The sequence below is a fragment of the Anopheles funestus genome, chromosome 2RL (genome assembly GCF_943734845.2).
Source record: "Anopheles funestus chromosome 2RL, idAnoFuneDA-416_04, whole genome shotgun sequence".
Lineage (NCBI taxonomy): Eukaryota > Metazoa > Arthropoda > Insecta > Diptera > Culicidae > Anopheles > Anopheles funestus.
The window spans coordinates 88,822,264-88,836,859 of NC_064598.1; the positions used below are offsets into that span (position 1 = coordinate 88,822,264).

The 14,596-nt window shown below is 41.0% G+C and overlaps 1 protein-coding gene and 1 long non-coding RNA gene across 10 annotated transcripts in view; both read left to right on the forward strand.

The window, feature by feature from the left end:
* The first annotated feature begins 314 nt into the window (after positions 1-314).
* LOC125762172 (potassium voltage-gated channel protein Shaw) overlaps positions 315-14,596 on the forward strand; it is a 69,462-nt gene continuing 55,180 nt past the window's right edge. For 3 of the 9 annotated variants that reach the window (XR_007418172.1, XM_049424004.1, XM_049424012.1), the window contains exons 1-2: positions 409-790; positions 1,859-2,560. The gene's annotated coding sequence lies outside the window, so the exon portion shown is untranslated. The other 6 variants (XM_049424011.1, XM_049424005.1, XM_049424007.1 and 3 more) reach the window with 6 other exon arrangements.
* Positions 14,097-14,596, forward strand: part of LOC125762213 (uncharacterized) — a 226,263-nt gene continuing 225,763 nt past the window's right edge. Inside the window, exon 1 of the long non-coding RNA XR_007418185.1 lies at positions 14,097-14,510. This is a non-coding gene — a long non-coding RNA (uncharacterized LOC125762213). The remainder of the gene's footprint in view (positions 14,511-14,596) is intronic.

Consider the following 14,596-nt stretch of genomic DNA (forward strand, 5'->3'; position numbering starts at 1 on the left):
ATCCACATTGCATATTTTTATTCTTATCCTAAAAATTATCACTTTTGCTAGGTTTTATGCTTCACTTTTCTTGATAATGAACGACAATTGAAGATAAATACTAATTAACATTAATAGTAGTCAAATTAGAATAACATATTTGAAACAAAAACGTTGATTTATTACATTAATCACAAATTACACAAACCCGTTTTAGAGAGTACATTCGGACAACCCTGTACCCATAGTAAACCCAGTCAAGTCGATCAAACTGGTGGTGTGCAGCGTGAATCGAGAACGTGCCCAAAGGTGGGAAACCACTTTTCAGTAGTAATCGAGACGTCGTTCGATTCCCGTGCGCTTTGGAACGCTGTTGTCGGGCCCCGTACAGGACAGTTTTGCCTGACCGCCGAGGACCTTCGTGTATGTGTGTGTGTGTGTGTGCCGCTCGTGAACAACACGGAAGGAAGGCGTAAAGGCAACGTGCAAACAGGACTACACACGTGCTTCATATCCGACCGACCGACAGTGTGTGTGTGTGTGTGCGGGCGTGTGTTTGCGACCTCTTGCGGTAATACTATCTACTCCCGTACGTAGGTCGGAGATCCTGTACATCCTGAACAGCATAGGTGGAGGGAGGAGTACGTCTATTCGGGGTAGCACTAGCAGTAGTAGTGGTAGTAGTAAGGGTGTGTGGCACAGCAAACAGCAGCAAATGACCAGACCCGTTCGTTGGGTCTAGGCAGGTAGACGCTACTAATGGTAGATGGCGATGGTTGTGCAAACGTGTTCAGTGTGTAATCTCACAGCGGTAGGTAAGACCGTAACCAACTCACCCATTATTAAAAGTGGGGCGCAACTTTCTGTCACAGCCGAATGGTGTGGGTAAGCCCACTTTAAGGGCGGCTTTTGCGTCTGGGAACAATACTACTGGCTACATATGGGGAGTTTGAAGTATAGTTTAAACAGACGCAAACAGTACTTACAGCGTCGTGTACTGGTTGAAGCATCTGCTCTCTAACGAACGGATGAAATTCTTCTTTTGATCATGAAGACATTCACACAGGGAGCTTAGTTAGCTTAGAGGTGAAAGCTTCTCGCCCACTTTTTATTCGTAAAGTTCTACCAAAAACTCGTCCATTACTGGTAAGAAAAGTTCTTTAAAATTATACTGCAATCACAACCACAAACCAAAAAGAACCGCTGAGTAAATAGAACCTTCGGTTTCTGGTAGCTTCATTTCATCATGGACGAAACGCCTCTTTCAACACTCCTCCCTGCTTCGTTTCGTGTTTTTTCTTCCAAGCGTTATCTTACTTTCCCTTTTATCTTTGCTAGGGTTTACTTTTCATTCTTATTTAATTTTATAACTCTTTTAAACCCCAACCGGACAGGCTGTCAACGCTTAATTGACTGTTTCTACACACCCTGCCAGGAAAAAAAGGGATCGAAAATGGTCGTTTTGGTTTTTAGTAAGCATGGAATCGAATTTCCTCGTCCAAAAAACCTTTTCTTTAAAATGAAAGTAAAGTTACCGACCAACGACAAACTGTACCATGCAAAACGGCTCCACCATCCCAAAAACAGCAAACAGTCGTTACCGTTTCGATCGTTTTTTTTGTTTTCTTTTCTTTTGCCTCCTCTTTCTGACACTTTTTGGCTTGAAATTAAAGACCATGTGATGTTCAACTGGTCGTTTGGTAATGGGACAAAAGGAAAATGTACGTCCTGGCTCTAATGATCAGAAAGCTTCAGCGTACGAGTGTGTGTGTGCGTGGGCTTGTGTGAGTGTGCTGTGTGCGATTTTACAACATGTGATCGTTCTTTTTCTTCAACTTCGTTTCTTCCCCCTATTTTGGCGGTGTTGGTGTGTGCACAGTGTGTGTAAAATAATTCCAGCAAGGATGTGAGATTGGGCCACACTGAATACAGCCCGTGAAGGCGAGTGAGTGAAGAAGCGAAAAGGAAAACGAATGCAGATAAATAAAAAAAGTGTCGTTCGGGGAAAAAAATGACGGTGAAAATTGTAATCGATCGCACCACCCATCACGGTTGGCCGTGTGTAAGGGTACCGGTGTATGGAGCTGCATAGTTGTTGCGCATCACACGCAGTGTTTCGAGGCGTGAAAAAGCGGCATTCGAAGGCGCACACATTATTCGACGGTTTGAAGGATATTCTTGGGTTTTGTTGTGTACTGCTGTAAGTGACACTGCCATTCAGTGGGTGCGTCTAGTGTTTGTGTCCATGTGCGTATTACACACTAAACTGTGTGTTGCAAGCCTGCCGGTGAATCGCTCCGTCAAGACGCCATTTGACGCCCAAAAGAAAGGAAAAAGTCCCCGATTCGAGGTTTCTCGACTTCTTCACGAAATCCTCGACGGAACGGAAATCCTGTCTTACTGTGCCACGGAGGAAGAAAAAAATAAGCCAGCAAAGGCTAAAGCGCCAGTATTGTGTGCGTGCATCGCTGTGTGTCTGTGTGGGTGTGTTTGAAGGAGTGTTTTTTGGTTGAAGGTCGCCAGAGGCCATTAGTGCTTTCAACCAGTGGAAGGACACCGGTGGAGGCATGCACCATTGAAGGTAAGCTTTAAATAATGTATTCGCATTATCTCGCTGCAAGCCTCCCTTTACAAACCCTCCCCTTCCCGATCTCCTTCTTCATTCTTCACAAAAATTTAATGGTCACCCGAGCAAAACAAAAGCAAAATGAAGAAAACAAAAAAAGTACAAAAAAAACACGGTAGCACAATAGTTAGTGGTTTTAATCAACGGCATCTGAACATAAAACACCGATCCATGGTGACCACACGCGCTACAAGGTTGACCAAAGGAGGTTTGAGTCTCCTTTGCCCACAAACCACAAGCACAGCTTCGGTTCGGGTTCTTCACAAGGACGACCCCACACAAGGACCCGTTTTGCGGATCGATAAAATCGATTTTACCGATAGTGTAAGCTTCACTCCTGTTGCTAGGCGGGTAGGTGTGTGTGTGTGTGTTTTTTGTTTTCTTTCCCCCATCGGTCGGTATTTATTACAAAACCCCCGCATTGCCACTCGATTATTGGCATATTTCGCACGTGCGGGAATAAACATGAGTGCAAAGTAATAAAAGGGAATAATATAATGGATGTCCCATGAGGATATTTGAATTCAAGTTCATACTCCAATTGCTTCAATTAGCAATCAAATATGTTGATATAATATTATAGTTTAATGGAGCTATATTTTTCCCCCTTAAAACTGCATAATTTGGGCTCACTTTTATTAAGGTTTAATCAAGAAGACATTGAACTTAATACAAAATCATTTTATGTTCACTCCAATTACTGCCAGCGTGATGGACAACTCACAATTGAAGATTAACTTTATTGGAAGGAAGTTTACTTGAGAGTAAACCGTAATTCTGTTGCTGCAATGTGGATAAAGAGTTGATTTTTATAAATCACGTTAAGAAATTCTTTAAATAAATTATGCTTAGACATAAGCGAAAGTAAAAGACTTGAAGAGTCACATGCAATATATAATTGTTCATATAGATTTCTCAAAGTCTCTTCCGTTCCTTGCAAATCGTATTAAATCGAATCAGTAACTCAGCATTTTGCGAAAGATAGTTCCTCAGCGCAAGCCGTGGTGTGATGAAACAAAACGAATAAAGATACTTTTGTAAGTCTTAAGAAATCAATTTACTTGCTAATTCAATTCAAAAATCCTCCAAAAACCAACTGCAATGCTCCAAAAAAAGCACCTCTTCTCATTGATGGGTCGCTTAATCTTCATCATCGTAAAAGCACAACGCACAAAAGATTCAACCGGAACGGAAACCTCATCCATGTCGGTTGCACTTCGGTATCTTGGTACCTTTTTAATCCTTTTTCATTTCTTTAGAGAAAGCCACCCTTGCAAAAGCCATCACCGCAATGACACAATACAGATCCTAAGCTCCAGAAAGAAAGATCGACTGCAAAGACCTTCAGGCTTTTCTTGTGAAGAGGGTGAACAAATTGCATTTTAATTTGCTCAGGCAAAAGTGAATTATTGCATCCGGAATGGTAAGGAAAATTGTGCAAACCATACCATTTTGCCATCCTTACCAAAAGTCTCGAACGAAGGGGTTTTCGAGAGTCGACGAGTTTGTGCTGCATTTAGCAAAAGGAACGCAAAAGCGAATCGTTGGATTGAATGACTGTTGATGTCTTTGCCACGAAAGGCACCAGAGAAAATCAAGCTTCAGCTTTTCCACTACACCATGGGTCATGTGGATGGTCTCTGGAACGTTCGTGTGTGTGTGTGTGTGCTGGTCTGAGTGAACGTTTATGTGAAACCGAACCAACCGAGGTTGGTGTGCGTGCGTGGTTTGGTGTGCGAATGTATGCCGTTGAAACAAATCAACTTTCCAACGCACGCCTGAAGGAGTACTTTTTTGTTGCTTCTTCTCTCGGTGGAAGGTGGAAAAGAAAGAAAAACCTCATCCGCACATGTTACACCATCATGCTGAGGGAAATCGTTGCTTGTACGCGATGTGGGAAAAAACCGGAACACCAAGCCCACAAGAAACTGGAAGGTTACGTTTTCTACCACCACCGTTAGTGGGTGGGAAGAGAGAGCGAGAGAAAGAGAAACCACCGAAAGCACGACACGAGGCAGGGAAAAAGCTTTTCTGTGTTTTCTGTGTTGCGGGCGCAGTCGACGCATTCGCGCGGAAAGCCCCGAAGTAAAGCTTCGGATGGGCAAAAAAACCGAGGCAACGAGGCAAGGAAGCATGGAGGAAAGGAAGGAAAAATTACAACACAAAATGCCGGCTACGGTAAAGTGTGTATTCGGGTTTGGGGAAGCGGTTTGACCTCCAGTCTCGTTGCGTTACGAATTCACTGTGCACTGTACGAAACGGGAGGAATATTGATTTTACGATTCCCGAGCGTATGGTTCCATTCCTGTGGGAAAGTAATGGGAATTCGAAGACAAACTCTTTCGTCCCGTTTTGTATGCTTTTCTCTACAAGGTAGGGAATGAAAGATGGGGAAGAAAAATCTTGTTTCCGCATCGTATCATTGGCTGGCTGTGTAGTAAAGCAATCGATGGGCAAAAAAGAAATCGAAAATTCTTTTACAGGCTACGTATTGGGTTTGTATAATTTTGTGAGTGAATGAAGAAGTGAAAGATAACCTTAATGAAATTAAATGAGAAATAGTGAAATGGCTAACTTTCATAGTGACCCTTGAAAATGAAATGCTTTTCTCCGTAGGATACGTATTGAATTGCAATTTTAAAAAGAAAGTCAATTAAAAGAATTGTAAATTAAATGCTTATTGTCAACCATATGACGGAAAAATGAATGAATGTTTATTTAGTCTAATTTTTATATTTTTCATTGATTCTTTATTAGTTTTTCTTCTTTAAGAAAATTCAAATATTGGGGTCTATGATACAATATTTTACGCTAAAAAGCTTCTTGAAAAGTATTGATAACAAGTTAAATTATGCTAAAATACTTGTTTGTCTATTGATATGTTAGAAAAAAGTATGGTTTGTTCGAAATAATTTGTACTATCAAAATGCATTTAAACTTTGTGCAATGTTTTGTGAATCACTTCCTTTTTACCATCATCAAATTGACAATATAAAACCATGTACAGTAAACAATACAATTTTTTTTTCTTCTGAAATTTCACACTACTTTTCTTCCGGTTACATTCGTTTCGCAGCTATGTGATTTAGGATTACATTTTTCAAACGAATCCTCCAGATTTGTTCAAAATCAACAAAACATCACCAATGTCCCACTTTTGGGACAAGCTTCACAAAACAAATCCTTTATTTGTGTACACTTTTTTTCTTCTTTGACATTTCTGCACAACCAACGGACGAATTCGGTTCGAATGTGAACGATGTGTTTGTTTATACGCCCATTTTCATTTCGAGCCGTCTAGCCGTTGGACGCCGCAAGCAAATTTCCCGAAAAGTCCCCCTATTCGCTTCAATTCACATGTTGCTGGCAGTATGCGCACAAATATACTGTGGTATGTTGGAAATGGTGTTAAAAAGAAAGCAAAATTAAAAAAAAACATTTCATTTCCAAAAGCCTTCAGGGAGCACAAACTACACTAGTAGGGAAGGCAATGGTGGAAAAGTGATTGTAAAAATTCAAAAGCACAAAGTCAGCGTAAGCAAAAACCAAACCGGAGCAAACCGAAAAATGCTATAAAGTCGTTGTAATATAAAAAAATCCATTAAAAAAAAGAGAGGACGAAGAATGTCGTGTATGTCAACGTCCAAATGCCGCCAACGTTCTAATACCCATTAATCAGGGAAAGCTGTTGAATGCAACGCGCAGTGTGAAAGGGACACAGCCAACCGGTGCCCATCGATGTGGTTGCGTGCTTCACCGCTTGCGTGTATGTGTGCTGTTCCCGTTTTGCACAAAAAGCATCTTCATGCAAATGCAGATCCGTGGTTGCATGCATCGTTGCGTACTACCAACATTGTCGGTATGTGTGGTCGTTCATCCATAACCAACTACCGAAACCGACCGATGAACAGCATTCGCTCCAAGTGTACTACTTGGCCATTGTGCAGGATGAACTTGGAACCGATGAAGGATGGAATTTTGTTAGGAAAAAGTAAGGTACATAAAAAAAAATGCATCACATTGTGCAGATAGATTCATGGACATTTATTATCACTCGTGTGCATGTTTTGTAGGTGTCTAGGTTTGCATTTTTTTTTGGGTTTTATATTACACACTATTTATTCACGCTTTTGATGTACGAGTATGAAAAATGAATTCTCCTTTATCCTTTTTGGTGTGTTGCTGACAAACGTGAAAAATATAATAAATGCATTTTCCAAACAAACTTTGGCAAATGGTGCACAGTGGACGCAGTGGACGCAAGCGGGGATAAAAATTATTTACATGTTTTACCTATTGATAATCAAATTGTTTCTGCCTTAAAGTAGATTAGGCTTTTTGTTATAAATCTCATTCATTTAGCAATATTTTAAAGCAGGTTTCCACACGAGTCTTTGCAGATTTCATGAACTTTCAAGTATTTTTATCCCAACATTTCCATAAGCTAGGCCCACTGTGCATTCTTGCCACGAAACAGCATTCCATTAGCATTTGGAAAATGCATTATTTTGATGCAGATGCTTGTTTCACTGTTTCACGATGACGAATTCATGTAAATGGAAAACTTTACTCCTGCAAAAGCACCGTGAACACATATGCGGTTTATCCTTAAGCCTTCAAGGAAAATAGAACCGCATCAGGAAGAACAAGCTGGGGGATTTTTAACTTGATTACAGTCTTTGAGATGTGAAACTTTAACTGTGAAAAATGAAACGAGTGTTTGGTGCTGTATCAAGGACGAAATCATTGTGTGTAAATGAAATATGCTCTTAAGAGATTTTTTTTCAAAACTCAAAGTTTTGCAAATGGATAGGAAGAAGCGTTTCTCTGTCTACCATAAAATATTCCCCTTACACTGAAGTAATGCTTAAGAAAAAAAATATCTCTATAAAGTTTCAACAGATCCAGCTAGAGGAACTTCATTTCCATAGCATTCATCGCCTTACATTCGATGTGAAGATTCGACTCATCCTTAACTAAATTAAAGTCATACCAGTGTGATCATGCTGTCGGTGTCGCATAACGCATCTGTCAATCTTGATTGTGGTGGCCGGAAATGGACTCCATGTTTCAAAGAGAAAATGAGGGATAAGTCAAATCCAGCCCCAAAAACCCATCCAATCCCGAGGTTGCAAGGTGTTCCAAATGAACACACCCATTGCTGATGCGTCGTAGAAAAAGCTGACTCTCTAAAAGCGACACAGCATAGCATAAGCTCCAATCAAATCCTCTAGAAGATCCCTTGAAAAAGCAAACTGCCACAAGAATGGTAAAAGCCATCCAAACGCACACATAATGTCATTTTTTTGTTGCTGCTCGTCCTATCTGTTACCACCAAACATCGAAGAACGGTGATGACGTAGCAGCAGGAAAAAAGTGTCCCTCAACCTTAAATTGACACAAAACCGTTGGACGAATGCGCGTTGGACAGATTTTCCTTTTGCTGCTGAATGTTTAATAACACTGCGGACAGTCGGGATGCAGGATGGGAAATGGTTGAATTAAAAGCTCAGCATACAAAAAAAAAAAAGATGAAACCTCGGCAATCTGGCGGTACCAACTGGTGCCAGCTGTAGTTGGATGTTGGTTAAAGAAGGGCAGTGCGACAACAGCAGCAAAAAAAAAACAGGCAAGCTGATGAGCAAATAGGGTGAGCACGTTGTTCACATTTCATCATCAGCAAAGGCTGTACGTGTCGTGCATGCTGCAGTTGTGAATGTGCAGGGATGATTTTCGTTTAAGTCGAGGTTTTTTTTGTTGAGGAAGATCATTCCATATGGTGAATCGTGTGAATGGTAGACAGAATGTAGATGCGTTTAACTAAGCACAAGCTATCAATGTTTGGTATACTTTGCGCATAAAATGTACATAAACTGAGGTTTATCTGAACTTGGATTGAATGTTAGACATGAAATTGTTTTTAGACATATTTCTACACGGTTATTTTTATTTTATGCCTACTTAAACAAAACTTAGAAAAAGTCCTTAAAATATAATTTTTACTGAATTTCCCAAATAAAAAAATATTAAACCCATTTCAACACCTGTTGGTTTCACCGCACCAAAAATTCCCATCCAAATGAAACACAGCCATTAACGTCATTATTCCGGTGGCAAAAATCCTGAAACCTTGTTAAAGGGTGTAGCAAGAAAGTAAAAAAAACCCCTCCAAAGTACCTTCATTTTGCTCGGGTGTTTCCCGATTGCGTGTCAATGTTTCATAAACAATTAGCTTTGCACATGTGTGACCAGGCACGCCGCTGCGAAACGGTGTGTACCATTTGGTGTGGAACGTGCTCTTTAATTTCTCTTGCTTCTTTTCATCCTAAAATGCTAACTGTCACGCCACGAAAAGAAGAAACAAAACAACAACACAAAAAAACAGGCTCAATCGCACAGAAATTCCAAAAAAAAATGTTTCCGGGTTTGATGAAATTAAATGTTAAAAATTAAAAAGAAAAAAACGGATTTTTCTTTCTCCCACTATTAGGGTGATGTTTCAATTTTGATCGGTTTTCATTTTTGTTTTGTTCAACACTTTTCCCAACCATATCGATCCTGGCCGCGCTACAATTGCATTGGCTTTTCACGTACGATACGCACCATTAACCAATCCGAAGCTGAAATTGGGTGTATGAAGGGAAACATTAACTGTAAACGAAACAAAAGAGAGGACGGAAGAAAAAAAATTAAATGCTTATCCGTCACAGACAGCCCTGCGTGAGTTGATTGTGTTAAATACTTTTAAGCTGTGTGACACATGCCGGCCCTGTTCCTGATCAAAAGCCGCTCAAGTTGTTTCTGGAAGGGATGGAAAGTTCATGTATTTTGTTTTCTGTAGTCACTTTTTCTACTCGCTCGAATCGATTTCCATCTAACAAAAAACGACTTGCAAAAGCAGCTGTTAAGGTGAAGTTCCTCCAGGCACTGTCATTTTGTTCCACCCATGCACGCTGAAACCCACCTTCGCTGCTTGGGGCACGTAATTATGGCATATTTTCGCGTATGTGTGTAATTGAAGGGGAAAATTGGAGTGTGTGTGTGTGCGTGTGGGAGGAAAGATGGAGCAGGTTGGAATTTTATGTCATCATGTTGCTTTTCGCTTCCGGCCTGATGAGATTTTGGGCCTTTTTTTGGCCGTGAAGTTTGAGCCGCGATGCCATCAGCCTTGTCGGTGAATTTTCGTATCAGCCGCAAGTGAAATGTGACCGATAGAAAATCAACCAGCAAAGCAAGTGAAACGTTCAAAGTCATCATACCAGTGGACGGCTTATGATGCTTTTTTTTCCTTCCTACTGACACATAAACCAAACCGACATAATAAAATATACACACGTTTCGGTGCCTTCCCGGTAGCAAATGTTGGGTCTCTCATACACCAAACATGGAATGATTTTTACCAACAAAAAAACCCCCTGTACTCTCTGTACCTCGTTGTGAAGTGTGGATCTTGAAGCATTACAACAACAAAAAACCTCCTCGCCAAAATGATAAACTCCACGCCCGTACTTGCATACTTTGTGGTTTACGGTGTCAGCTTGTGCTGCATTTCGAAGCCAAATGATATCCTTTTCCCAACAGCTTTTCCGACACACCTTCCCGTCACCCACACATAAGCACACTGTGTCGTTTTTTTCTCTTCTCCTCTGGATGTGTGTCTCGTGAACATAATCGTAAAAAATAAAGTTTGAACATTGCACGCAATTTATTTCTGATAACGATTTTATGGCCGTGCTGTTGAGCGGAACGGGCACAAACATTGCGCGGAATGGCCGTGTGAAGGTGTGCGTGTGAATGTGGTTTTTATGATGCCCGAAATGGGACACATCGTCTTTTTCCTCCCCGGTTCTTGGAAGCGACGTCACGATCGATGGGACGACATAATGTTACGTCTTCTCACCGTGTTATACGGTTGCGTTCTTCCTTCTGTTTGGGAAAGGTGAAGAAGAGCAGCAGAAAAGGGGCCGGCATACACAGGCGGCCAACAGGATGGCTATGATTTCGTCGGGTTAACTATTTCACTCGACACAATTTGAATGATGATGCTGAAAATAGTAGAAAGCAGGAGCGAGAGAGAGAGAGAGAAAGAGAGGGAGAGATAAAAAATATTGGGAACAAAATCCAAGTGGTACCACCGTCTAGGCAGGACTTTTGTCAACGATCCAACCAAATGATGGCAGCAGCAGAACCAGCAGCAGTTTGTAAGGGTACTCGACTCACCGACCCCGCTAGAGATGAGCAAGAAATGGATATTTTTATGTCCCTGCTATTATGATGATTGCGGGGACTATAGAGAAGAACCATTTTTTTTCTGCCGGTGTGACTGACTGTGAGTGTGGTAAGAAAATTGAAAATATGCTTGCGTGCATGATAGTTCGTTGACGGAATTTTTATGCGAACGCCGATGGTTCAAATAAAATGATGAAATGAATAATCCCTAAACTCATGGCTAAAAATAGAAGAAACAAATTCTTATATGAATAGTTCAATAAACTGGCAATACTTTCGTTTCTTTACTTCACACTGATTTATGCTAAGATTTGTGGTGTAAAACTTTCGCAACTTGAAGTAAGTATTATCTGTGTGAGGGGATTTATAGTTAATTTTTTCAAACCAATGGCGAAAACGCAAACTCCTAGAATGTTTCACAACTATCCGTAAGCTGCTGACAACAAACATTTACCCACTTTAGATTGCATCACGTTGTCTGCAATGTTGCACGATTCTACGATTACGACACTTTACCATCGCTTACCGTTGGACCAGATTGACAATCGTCCATTGCGAAACAGATCGGGATTTTCAGCAAAATTGTTTCCAACCAAAGGTCGAACGATGAGCAAGTGTTTTTGCTTCGCTAGTGCTGGCACGTCATGGACAGTGTGTTGCTTGCTCATACCCATCACAAGCACACCGCCGAACGAAGGTTGTGATGTTTTATGACACGGAATGTCCAAACTACTCCACACTCTTCCATCCACGACTTGTGATACACATATTTCAAATGCACCGACGGAATGCTCTTCTCACAACCCTTCTCCTCCCATCTCGTTTTCATCTCCCCCAATCGGTAGCAGCGATTATCTATCATCTCCAAGTCCAAGTGCAACCGAAGTAAACATGCTTCCGTGCACCGAACACACAACGGCTCGGCTCTAAATATGTTTAATTTCATTCGCTTTACGGTCGGCTACGTATATATGTTTGGCTGTGTAATCGAGTGTGTGTGTGTATGTGTGTTTGTGTGGGTTAGTTGCTCAATCTGAACAAACATGATGATGAGCGTGGGATGAACTTCGATACAAATTCACCCGTGCGGGCAAAGATACTCCTCCAGCCATTAAATGGACAAATAAACAAATAACTCCCGTGCTCTATTTTTACTATTGCCACGGTACGGCAACTTCGTGATAGGAACGAAAACAGGTAGTTTCGGGATGGTTTTTCTACCTGGTTTTTAGGGGGCAACGCTTAGTGGCGATGGGAAATCTATTTTCTCGTTTGATACGCACCAGGTACTAGGCGCCTCCATTGCTTCCTGGTCGATTGCTTTGGTGGATGAATTAGTATTATTTTTCATTCAACGTTAATTTATTTTTTTTCTTGTTTATGTTAGTTTAATTCTTTGATGGTAAGTCAAAGAAAATATAAAAGCAAAAATAAATAACATTTTCCCTTCTCTGAACCTCAGCCGCATGAAGTACAGGGTTTTTTTTGGTATATTTCTTGATAATGTTCAAATTGTTCTTTTTTTTCTTATAATCGATACATATTGAGTTTCGTTACTAATCGTTTGATGTTATCTTTTTTTATAATTTTTTGTTTGAAAAAAATATAAACTTAAAATAAACATATTTTCGTACAACACACTGCCCCTTGGTGTGCATTAAAAGGCAAAAAAATCACGATCGTTTGACTTCCTACGCTTGGAATTTACTTGTTTGAATAAAATCAACTTTTCTTTTCTCCTTCCTGTCTCGATCGTAACGGAAACGAAGAGAAAAAAAATAAACCATCAACGCTCGTGACGGGATGCATCATAATTTGCGTGTTTTTAATTTCAATTTGCTTCACACCGGGTCTTGCACAGTCCGGGAAAGAGAGCAAACACAGTCGTAGAACGTTTTGCAACCTGCCTGCTAAAATAAACGACGTACCAGCCGAACGAACGGCGGAAATGTCGTGTGCAACCGCTGACCAGGTTAACTAATCGTGGCTGACATTTTCGACGACGGTTTTGCGCATGGCGCGAAAGGTGCAAAGCAGTAGGTGTGAGAAAATAACACCATACCGCCCCTTGTGAACACCGATGTTGTTTTACGGTGGCAAGTAACGCGAGAGGGTGAAAAAAGGGGCGAAAGCAAAAAAATGTGTAGCATCGGATCATCTCGGAAACAAATGTATCGCTTGTCCCAGTGACAAACTGTCCATCCAGCTCGTCATTAACATCATCATCGTCATCATAATGTTTCGGTCACAACCGATGGTATCTGGGATGTGGCCATATGCCAGTCACCGTGCTCAGGTTAGAAAAGCCGAAAGCCGTGTTTTCCTTTGGTCTCAGTATGGGTCCCAGTTCGTGATAGCTGTTTCTTGGAAATGATGCGAATGACCTGTGAAAAAGTGAAGCGACAATTAACCGAATCTCACTGGACATACGGCACCCGGGGCGGGTGATTCGATCAGGGATGCTGAGGAAAAAAATGGAAAGAAAAAACATCCCGCCAACTCTCCATCTGTGGGGTGCCGGTGGTTTGATCAAGTGGAAAATTTCGATTTCGGCACGATAAATTTCCAACCTTTCAGAAGAGCGCTTGTGACAGCAAGAGCCGGCGTGCGAGAGAGTGGGAGAGAGCGAGAAAGTGACCAAATGCCGGTGGGATTGAATGTTAGCCTATGCCGTGGCCAGCGGGAATGTGAGTAATTGAATGAAAATCGGTCATCGGTGTTTTTGCACGATCGTTCGAACTTCTTCCGCCTGGGGTCGCCTGGTCGTGGTTGATTATAGCGCCGAGAGCAACAACCAAAAAAAACAGACATCTCTCCCTAAGGCTTTACCGGCTACGAAACCGAGGAATAATCCGAAGCAAACACATGAAACACGGTGCTCCAAAAAGGTGAAACAATTATTCCCAGAAAACAAGTGTTGTTTGTCCGGCAAAGCCCGTTAGGGACCGTGGGTAGATCTGTGGGTGGATGCATGGTTGAACGAAAGTTGAGCTCGTTCTCTCTGTGTCTGTGTGTGTGTGCTACATTCAATCGAATGGTTGTGCTTTTTTTGTTACTCGCGCCTTACTCTCCTATCACCCTGGTGGTCGCTTATTTGCTTTGGCCAAGCATCAATTTGACACAGCAAATCAATTTCCACTGTTTCACTTCCAGTGCACCTAGAAGCGTCGTGTACCGTTGTGCTTTGTTTCGCGTTTCGAGTTGTCAAGTTTGTCAGACGCGATTGAAACACGTACCGGCTAGTATAATGATAAGCACAGTGAAATTGTTCTGCTGGTTTTGTGATGTGCTTTTGCATGTTCGAGTGCCTTTGGTGGAGGAACAATCGTATGATTGCTTTTGTGACCTAATGGGTGAGACGTTTATTTTTTTTAAAGCACACAAAGAGTGAAATTACAGGGTTTCCAATCATATATAAAGGGAATATTGTAATCGTAAAGGGGAATCGTGCAAATCGGTTGGAGAATTTTCAATTGATCTTTTAGAAACAATACCATCAGACGTAATGAAGTCTATAAAGAATAAAAGATTGTCAGCCAACGTCAATTTGATGGCAAAAGATATTAAATTATTTTGAATCAGGCTGCATAGCCTGATCAGGTATTAAGTTTTTTTTTGAGTAATTTTGAAAAAAAATTAGAAATGGACTCATTGTCATGCCAATTGGTTGAAATAAGTTTCTTTTCACTCAAATAATGCTTTAAACACAAAAAGAATAAAAAATCGGAAAAAAAATTTTAAAAAAATTTCAACTCGAAAATT